This window comes from Microcebus murinus, unplaced genomic scaffold (genome assembly GCF_040939455.1).
Source record: "Microcebus murinus isolate Inina unplaced genomic scaffold, M.murinus_Inina_mat1.0 scaf032_hap2_Mmur4.0, whole genome shotgun sequence".
NCBI classification, from domain to species: domain Eukaryota; kingdom Metazoa; phylum Chordata; class Mammalia; order Primates; family Cheirogaleidae; genus Microcebus; species Microcebus murinus.
The window spans coordinates 38,613-47,953 of NW_027438978.1; the positions used below are offsets into that span (position 1 = coordinate 38,613).

The 9,341-nt window shown below is 62.6% G+C and overlaps 3 pseudogenes; all 3 read left to right on the forward strand.

Moving 5' to 3' along the window:
• Positions 1 to 450: 450 nt before the first annotated feature.
• Positions 451 to 569, forward strand: LOC142868478 (uncharacterized; annotated as a pseudogene).
• Positions 570 to 4,429: 3,860 nt separating this feature from the next.
• LOC142868479 (uncharacterized) lies at positions 4,430 to 4,548 on the forward strand (annotated as a pseudogene).
• Positions 4,549 to 8,359: 3,811 nt separating this feature from the next.
• Positions 8,360 to 8,478, forward strand: LOC142868480 (uncharacterized; annotated as a pseudogene).
• Positions 8,479 to 9,341: the final 863 nt, after the last annotated feature.

The following is a 9,341-nucleotide window of genomic DNA, read 5'->3' on the forward strand; positions in this document are numbered from 1 at the left end:
CACAGGGTGGGGGGCGCAGCTGAAAGGGGTTGTGGGGGAGGGCCGCCCCTGGCTGGGGTCAAAGGGCGAGCGCCCCGCCCCTCCCGCCCGTGCGCAGTCAGCGGCCCCGGCGCGCTGGGGGTGGGGGGCGGGGAGGTGAAGGAGGCCAGGCAAGGAGAGGAGGGGGGCTTGAAGGTCTCCACCTTGGCGGGTCCAGCCGTGGAGGCGCATCTTGTGTGAGTGTGAGTGAGTGAGTGAGTGCGTGTGAGTGTGTGTGTATACAGAGACAGCCCCCAACCCCGGCCCGCCGCTCCCTGCCCGCCCCGCCTGTCACCCCCGTCCCTCGGAGCCCGCGGGACCCGGCCGGCGAACTCAACAGGCCCGACCCGGCGCGGGGCCTGGGGCGGGAGGAGGCGGCGGGGAAGCGCAGAGAGGCTCGGCTTCTTGAGCGGGGCAGGGGCGCCCTCCGCCGTCCACGGCCACACCACCCCGAACGCGCCCGATCCCGTCTGGTCTCGGAAGCTAAGCAGGGTCGGGCCTGGTTAGAACTTGGATGGGAGACCGCCCGGGAATACCGGGTGCCGTAGGCTTCTTCTTTTTTTTTTTGCCTCTGGTTCTGTCGCGTTTCTGGGAGTGCGGGGGCGGCCCGGGGTGGGGGGACCCCCACCCTCGGCGCCCGCCGCGGTGCCTGGCGCCCCAGCCCGCACCGTGGGGCCTCCTCTTGTCCCGAGCCGTGACACCGCCGCCACGCGGCAGCATGCCTGGCTTCTGGACAGTCAGGTCTCAGACCAAAGGTCTGCTCTGTGGGAGCCGACACGCTGGAGGAAACCTTGAGAGTCTGAGAGGGGAGGGAGTTCCAGAAGAAGGCCAGGATGTCATTTTGAGGGAGTATGTGACCAGAACTCCTCCCGTTGCTTTTGGGGTTCTATGGGCTACACGTAGGAATCTTTGGTGGTGGCACCTGATGTTCGGGGATCCGGAGTCACACCCAGACCTGCTCCACAGGCCTCCTTTTACTTTTCTCTTCGGATTCATTTTTTTTTTTTTTTTTGAGACAGAGTCTCGGTTTGTTGCCCAGGCTAGAGTGAGTGCCGTGGCGTCAGCCTAGCTCACAGCAACTTCAAACTCCTGGGCTCGAGTGATCCTTCTGCCTCAGCCTCCCGGGTAGCTGGGACTGCAGGCATGCGCCACCATGCCCCGCTAATTTTTTATATATATATCAGTTGGCCAATTAATTTCTTTCTATTTATAGTAGAGACGGGGTCTCGCTCTTGCTCAGGCTGGTTTTGAACTCCTGACCTTGAGCAATCCGCCCGCCTCGGCCTCCCAAGAGCTAGGATTACAGGCGTGAGCCACAGCGCCCGGCCGGATTCATTATTTTTAAAAAGTGTCTCTTATCTCTATTATTGCATTTTCTTTTCTCTCTCTTTTCAAGCAGATGATGGGAGTCCAAGTGTTAAGGTGACATGTGTTGCCCGTGCCCCCCTCCCCCCCCCCCGTGTTCTTATTCATTTACCTCTCATGTTGTTCCAGCATATTGTGGGGGCACCAATGTTAAGGTCGGGTGCGTTGCCCTCTCCCAGCCTCCCCCCTCGGGTCAGAGCTTCAAGTGCGCCCATCCCCCAGTCGGTGCGTACCCACCCCATTCCTAATGGATGTGTATGCCCATCCCCTCCCCCCACCCGCCCGACACCCACCCGAAGAAGGTGATTCCTCTGTGTCCACTTAGGTGTCCATCGGTTCGTACCCATTTGCTGGTGAGCGCGAGCACGTGGTGCTCGTGTGTCCATTCTTGGGATACTTGGCTTACTGGAACGGGTTCCAGCTCTGGCCAGGAGAACCACGAGAGGTGCCCCCTCACCGCTGCTCCTCATAGCCGAATAGCACTCCGTGGTGTCCACGGGCCACATTTTACTTACCCACTCGTGGGTCGATGGGCACTCGGGTGGCTTCCAGGTCTTTGCGATTGTGACTTGTGCCCTGACACTAACCCTAACCCTTACCCAGCCCGTCTCCTCCACGGCCCCTGCCTGACTGACTCCTTCCCGCCCGGCCTGTCACCTGTCACCGTCCTCTGCCCCTGCCTGACACGCTCCTCCCCGCCCGGGCCGTCACCGTCCTCGGCCCCTGCCTGACGGGGCTCCTCCGTCGCCTGGGCCTTCCAAGGGCTTGGTGTGGACGCTGGTTCCAGGACGCCCTCCCAGGAACCCGGTAGCAGGGCGGCCGCAGCGTCTCGCGCAACCCAACCGTCCGCCGGCTGGCCGCCGTCGCTAAGTGGCCTGCGGGGGACGTGCTCCCGCTGTGCCGTGGGGGCCCAGCCTGGTGTCTTCTCTGAGGCCCCGCGGCTGCCGCTCCCCGCAAGGGGATAGCCGCGGAGGTGGGGACCGCCTCCTCATGGGGACGTACACCCAGCTCTCCACGTCGGATTCCGGGGCTCTCTGTCCTGCCAGAAGGCCCAGCTGGCCTGCGGGTCCTTAGAGTGGCAAAAACATCCGAAAACTGAGATTGAGGGTCCGGTGGGTGTCTGCACTTTTGTGCTGGGCTCCCCAGGGAGGCCCGGGGGCTGGCTGGACAACGCGGTCTGCTGGGCTGGGGGGGGGGTTTGGAGGAGCAACTGATGCCCTTTGCACTTTGGGTAGCAAGTGTCTGAGGTGTCTCTGGGCCCTGTGCCATGTGGGGGCGGGGGCGGGGGCGGGGTGGGAGGAGGAGGAGGAGGAGGAGGAGGAGGAGGAGGAGGAGGAGGAGGAGGTGGGAAGGGCCCTGGCCTGCAGTCGTGTTCCCCGGGGTGGCACAGCATGTGGCTTCTTCCACAGGCTGCTTGGGCTGGGCTCCCTGCACCTGGGCCTTTGGAGGACTGGCCCTGTGCTTGCCAACACTTCCTGCAGGGACCCAGAGCTGGGAGGTTGCATCTCTCAGCCCTGGGTCGGGCAGAGCCCCAGCGGGCCAGGCCCACAACCTCTCTCAGCAGGGGTCCCCCAGAAGGCTCCTTTGGGACCAGGATTCTCTTGCGGGTGACTCTTTAAGGTCTGGCCCCTGGATGGAGGGGCACCAGGAGTAGAGGAGCAGGAAGGGGAAGGGGGTGGCCATGCGAGGGGACACTTTCAGGCCAAGTCCCAGCTTCAGTCTGATCCTCCTGGGAACGCCGGGGTGGACATCACACCTCCTGGTTGCCCCGCTCTGAGACCAGGAGCCGGGCTTCGCATTCCCACAGCAGCCAGTCGTGGGCTGAGGACACCTGGGGCGTTGGGAACTCCCTGGCTTCTCCTTGGTTTAACATCTGGAGCTGCTTGTGAATTGTGCCGCCACACACACCCGAGTGCAGGTGTCTTCTGCACAGACTGCGGGCCTCGCTCTTCTGAATGCCGCTAGCTCGCGACCCACCCACGGGTGAACCTGGTCAGGGTACTTTCTCTCAGGGGCAGACTCTGATCCGGGCGGGCTACCGGTGTCTCTGTTTGCTCCTTTCTTTCTTCCACTTCGGGAAAGGCTTCCTTACTGGGTGTGGAAATCTCCTATGCCTTTCCTCGCCTATTCTGTCAGCTCTAAAATTCTCTTTCAGTTGCCACCCTCACAGATGGATTAGGAAACTCTTTGCGGTGCACTCATTAGTGAAATGACCTCAATGACGCTGGAATCCAATATCTAATCGCCGATTTTTGGCGAGTCCACACGCCAGGGTGGTTGGGGTCCAATGCAGCCCCGGCCAGGCCCAGGCCCCTTGGACTGGGCCACAGGAGGACACAGAGGAGGGTCCCGGCCCCCACGGTAGGTAGAGGTGCGGGCAGTTCTCCAAGGGCTTGGGTGTTTTCCAGAGGGAGGAGATGGAGGGGACTGATTTCTTCAGCGCCCCACAAACCACGCCACCCCACCCCACCCATGGGACACATCCCGAGAGAGAGAGACGCCCCATACACTGGCTCCCCTCCCCCGTGCGCTGTGCCCCAGCCCTGGCCCGGGGGAATAGGCGGCCGCCAGGCCACAGGGTGGGGGGCGCAGCTGAAAGGGGTTGTGGGGGAGGGCCGCCCCTGGCTGGGGTCAAAGGGCGAGTGGCCCGCCCCTCCCGCCCGTGCGCAGTCAGCAGCCCCGGCACGCTGGGGGTGGGGGGCGGGGAGGTGAAGGAGGCCAGGCAAGGAGAGGAGGGGGGCTTGAAGGTCTCCACCTTGGCGGGTCCAGCCGTGGAGGCGCATCTTGTGTGAGTGTGAGTGTGAGTGAGTGAGTGAGTGTGAGTGTGAGTGTGTGTGTATACAGAGACAGCCCCCAACCCCGGCCCGCCGCTCCCTGCCCGCCCCGCCTGTCACCCCCGTCCCTCGGAGCCCGCGGGACCCGGCCGGCGAACTCAACAGGCCCGACCCGGCGCGGGGCCTGGGGCGGGAGGAGGCGGCGGGGAAGCGCGGAGAGGCTCGGCTTCTTGAGCGGGGCAGGGGCGCCCTCCGCCGTCCACGGCCACGCCGTCCACGGCCACACCACCCCGAACGCGCCCGATCCCGTCTGGTCTCGGAAGCTAAGCAGGGTCGGGCCTGGTTAGAACTTGGATGGGAGACCGCCCGGGAATACCGGGTGCCGTAGGCTTCTTCTTTTTTTTTTTGCCTCTGGTTCTGTCGCGTTTCTGGGAGTGCGGGGGCGGCCCGGGGTGGGGGGACCCCCACCCTCGGCGCCCGCCGCGGTGCCTGGCGCCCCAGCCCGCACCGTGGGGCCTCCTCTTGTCCCGAGCCGTGACACCGCCGCCACGCGGCAGCATGCCTGGCTTCTGGACAGTCAGGTCTCAGACCAAAGGTCTGCTCTGTGGGAGCCGACACGCTGGAGGAAACCTTGAGAGTCTGAGAGGGGAGGGAGTTCCAGAAGAAGGCCAGGATGTCATTTTGAGGGAGTATGTGACCAGAACTCCTCCCGTTGCTTTTGGGGTTCTATGGGCTACACGTAGGAATCTTTGGTGGTGGCACCTGATGTTCGGGGATCCGGAGTCACACCCAGACCTGCTCCACAGGCCTCCTTTTACTTTTCTCTTCGGATTCATTTTTTTTTTTTTTTTTGAGACAGAGTCTCGGTTTGTTGCCCAGGCTAGAGTGAGTGCCGTGGCGTCAGCCTAGCTCACAGCAACTTCAAACTCCTGGGCTCGAGTGATCCTTCTGCCTCAGCCTCCCGGGTAGCTGGGACTGCAGGCATGCGCCACCATGCCCCGCTAATTTTTTATATATATATCAGTTGGCCAATTAATTTCTTTCTATTTATAGTAGAGACGGGGTCTCGCTCTTGCTCAGGCTGGTTTTGAACTCCTGACCTTGAGCAATCCGCCCGCCTCGGCCTCCCAAGAGCTAGGATTACAGGCGTGAGCCACAGCGCCCGGCCGGATTCATTATTTTTAAAAAGTGTCTCTTATCTCTATTATTGCATTTTCTTTTCTCTCTCTTTTCAAGCAGATGATGGGAGTCCAAGTGTTAAGGTGACATGTGTTGCCCGTGCCCCCCTCCCCCCCCCCGTGTTCTTATTCATTTACCTCTCATGTTGTTCCAGCATATTGTGGGGGCACCAATGTTAAGGTCGGGTGCGTTGCCCTCTCCCAGCCTCCCCCCTCGGGTCAGAGCTTCAAGTGCGCCCATCCCCCAGTCGGTGCGTACCCACCCCATTCCTAATGGATGTGTATGCCCATCCCCTCCCCCCACCCGCCCGACACCCACCCGAAGAAGGTGATTCCTCTGTGTCCACTTAGGTGTCCATCGGTTCGTACCCATTTGCTGGTGAGCGCGAGCACGTGGTGCTCGTGTGTCCATTCTTGGGATACTTGGCTTACTGGAACGGGTTCCAGCTCTGGCCAGGAGAACCACGAGAGGTGCCCCCTCACCGCTGCTCCTCATAGCCGAATAGCACTCCGTGGTGTCCACGGGCCACATTTTACTTACCCACTCGTGGGTCGATGGGCACTCGGGTGGCTTCCAGGTCTTTGCGATTGTGACTTGTGCCCTGACACTAACCCTAACCCTTACCCAGCCCGTCTCCTCCACGGCCCCTGCCTGACTGACTCCTTCCCGCCCGGCCTGTCACCTGTCACCGTCCTCTGCCCCTGCCTGACACGCTCCTCCCCGCCCGGGCCGTCACCGTCCTCGGCCCCTGCCTGACGGGGCTCCTCCGTCGCCTGGGCCTTCCAAGGGCTTGGTGTGGACGCTGGTTCCAGGACGCCCTCCCAGGAACCCGGTAGCAGGGCGGCCGCAGCGTCTCGCGCAACCCAACCATCCGCCGGCTGGCCGCCGTCGCTAAGTGGCCTGCGGGGGACGTGCTCCCGCTGTGCCGTGGGGGCCCAGCCTGGTGTCTTCTCTGAGGCCCCGCGGCTGCCGCTCCCCGCAAGGGGATAGCCGCGGAGGTGGGGACCGCCTCCTCATGGGGACGTACACCCAGCTCTCCACGTCGGATTCCGGGGCTCTCTGTCCTGCCAGAAGGCCCAGCTGGCCTGCGGGTCCTTAGAGTGGCAAAAACATCCGAAAACTGAGATTGAGGGTCCGGTGGGTGTCTGCACTTTTGTGCTGGGCTCCCCAGGGAGGCCCGGGGGCTGGCTGGACAACGCGGTCTGCTGGGCTGGGGGGGGGTTTGGAGGAGCAACTGATGCCCTTTGCACTTTGGGTAGCAAGTGTCTGAGGTGTCTCTGGGCCCTGTGCCATGTGGGGGCGGGGGCGGGGGCGGGGTGGGAGGAGGAGGAGGAGGAGGAGGAGGTGGGAAGGGCCGTGGCCTGCAGTCGTGTTCCCCGGGGTGGCACAGCATGTGGCTTCTTCCACAGGCTGCTTGGCCTGGGCTCCCTGCACCTGGGCCTTTGGAGGACTGGCCCTGTGCTTGCCAACACTTCCTGCAGGGACCCAGAGCTGGGAGGTTGCATCTCTCAGCCCTGGGTCGGGCAGAGCCCCAGCGGGCCAGGCCCACAACCTCTCTCAGCAGGGGTCCCCCAGAAGGCTCCTTTGGGACCAGGATTCTCTTGCGGGTGACTCTTTAAGGTCTGGCCCCTGGATGGAGGGGCACCAGGAGTAGAGGAGCAGGAAGGGGAAGGGGGTGGCCATGCGAGGGGACACTTTCAGGCCAAGTCCCAGCTTCAGTCTGATCCTCCTGGGAACGCCGGGGTGGACATCACACCTCCTGGTTGCCCCGCTCTGAGACCAGGAGCCGGGCTTCGCATTCCCACAGCAGCCAGTCGTGGGCTGAGGACACCTGGGGCGTTGGGAACTCCCTGGCTTCTCCTTGGTTTAACATCTGGAGCTGCTTGTGAATTGTGCCGCCACACACACCCGAGTGCAGGTGTCTTCTGCACAGACTGCGGGCCTCGCTCTTCTGAATGCCGCTAGCTCGCGACCCACCCACGGGTGAACCTGGTCAGGGTACTTTCTCTCAGGGGCAGACTCTGATCCGGGCGGGCTACCGGTGTCTCTGTTTGCTCCTTTCTTTCTTCCACTTCGGGAAAGGCTTCCTTACTGGGTGTGGAAATCTCCTATGCCTTTCCTCGCCTATTCTGTCAGCTCTAAAATTCTCTTTCGGTTGCCACCCTCACAGATGGATTAGGAAACTCTTTGCGGTGCACTCATTAGTGAAATGACCTCAATGACGCTGGAATCCAATATCTAATCGCCGATTTTTGGCGAGTCCACACGCCAGGGTGGTTGGGGTCCAATGCAGCCCCGGCCAGGCCCAGGCCCCTTGGACTGGGCCACAGGAGGACACAGAGGAGGGTCCCGGCCCCCACGGTAGGTAGAGGTGCGGGCAGTTCTCCAAGGGCTTGGGTGTTTTCCAGAGGGAGGAGATGGAGGGGACTGATTTCTTCAGCGCCCCACAAACCACGCCACCCCACCCCACCCATGGGACACATCCCGAGAGAGAGAGACGCCCCATACACTGGCTCCCCTCCCCCGTGCGCTGTGCCCCAGCCCTGGCCCGGGGGAATAGGCGGCCGCCAGGCCACAGGGTGGGGGGCGCAGCTGAAAGGGGTTGTGGGGGAGGGCCGCCCCTGGCTGGGGTCAAAGGGCGAGCGCCCCGCCCCTCCCGCCCGTGCGCAGTCAGCGGCCCCGGCGCGCTGGGGGTGGGGGGCGGGGAGGTGAAGGAGGCCAGGCAAGGAGAGGAGGGGGGCTTGAAGGTCTCCACCTTGGCGGGTCCAGCCGTGGAGGCGCATCTTGTGTGAGTGTGAGTGAGTGAGTGAGTGCGTGTGAGTGTGTGTGTATACAGAGACAGCCCCCAACCCCGGCCCGCCGCTCCCTGCCCGCCCCGCCTGTCACCCCCGTCCCTCGGAGCCCGCGGGACCCGGCCGGCGAACTCAACAGGCCCGACCCGGCGCGGGGCCTGGGGCGGGAGGAGGCGGCGGGGAAGCGCAGAGAGGCTCGGCTTCTTGAGCGGGGCAGGGGCGCCCTCCGCCGTCCACGGCCACACCACCCCGAACGCGCCCGATCCCGTCTGGTCTCGGAAGCTAAGCAGGGTCGGGCCTGGTTAGAACTTGGATGGGAGACCGCCCGGGAATACCGGGTGCCGTAGGCTTCTTCTTTTTTTTTTTGCCTCTGGTTCTGTCGCGTTTCTGGGAGTGCGGGGGCGGCCCGGGGTGGGGGGACCCCCACCCTCGGCGCCCGCCGCGGTGCCTGGCGCCCCAGCCCGCACCGTGGGGCCTCCTCTTGTCCCGAGCCGTGACACCGCCGCCACGCGGCAGCATGCCTGGCTTCTGGACAGTCAGGTCTCAGACCAAAGGTCTGCTCTGTGGGAGCCGACACGCTGGAGGAAACCTTGAGAGTCTGAGAGGGGAGGGAGTTCCAGAAGAAGGCCAGGATGTCATTTTGAGGGAGTATGTGACCAGAACTCCTCCCGTTGCTTTTGGGGTTCTATGGGCTACACGTAGGAATCTTTGGTGGTGGCACCTGATGTTCGGGGATCCGGAGTCACACCCAGACCTGCTCCACAGGCCTCCTTTTACTTTTCTCTTCGGATTCATTTTTTTTTTTTTTTTTGAGACAGAGTCTCGGTTTGTTGCCCAGGCTAGAGTGAGTGCCGTGGCGTCAGCCTAGCTCACAGCAACTTCAAACTCCTGGGCTCGAGTGATCCTTCTGCCTCAGCCTCCCGGGTAGCTGGGACTGCAGGCATGCGCCACCATGCCCCGCTAATTTTTTATATATATATCAGTTGGCCAATTAATTTCTTTCTATTTATAGTAGAGACGGGGTCTCGCTCTTGCTCAGGCTGGTTTTGAACTCCTGACCTTGAGCAATCCGCCCGCCTCGGCCTCCCAAGAGCTAGGATTACAGGCGTGAGCCACAGCGCCCGGCCGGATTCATTATTTTTAAAAAGTGTCTCTTATCTCTATTATTGCATTTTCTTTTCTCTCTCTTTTCAAGCAGATGATGGGAGTCCAA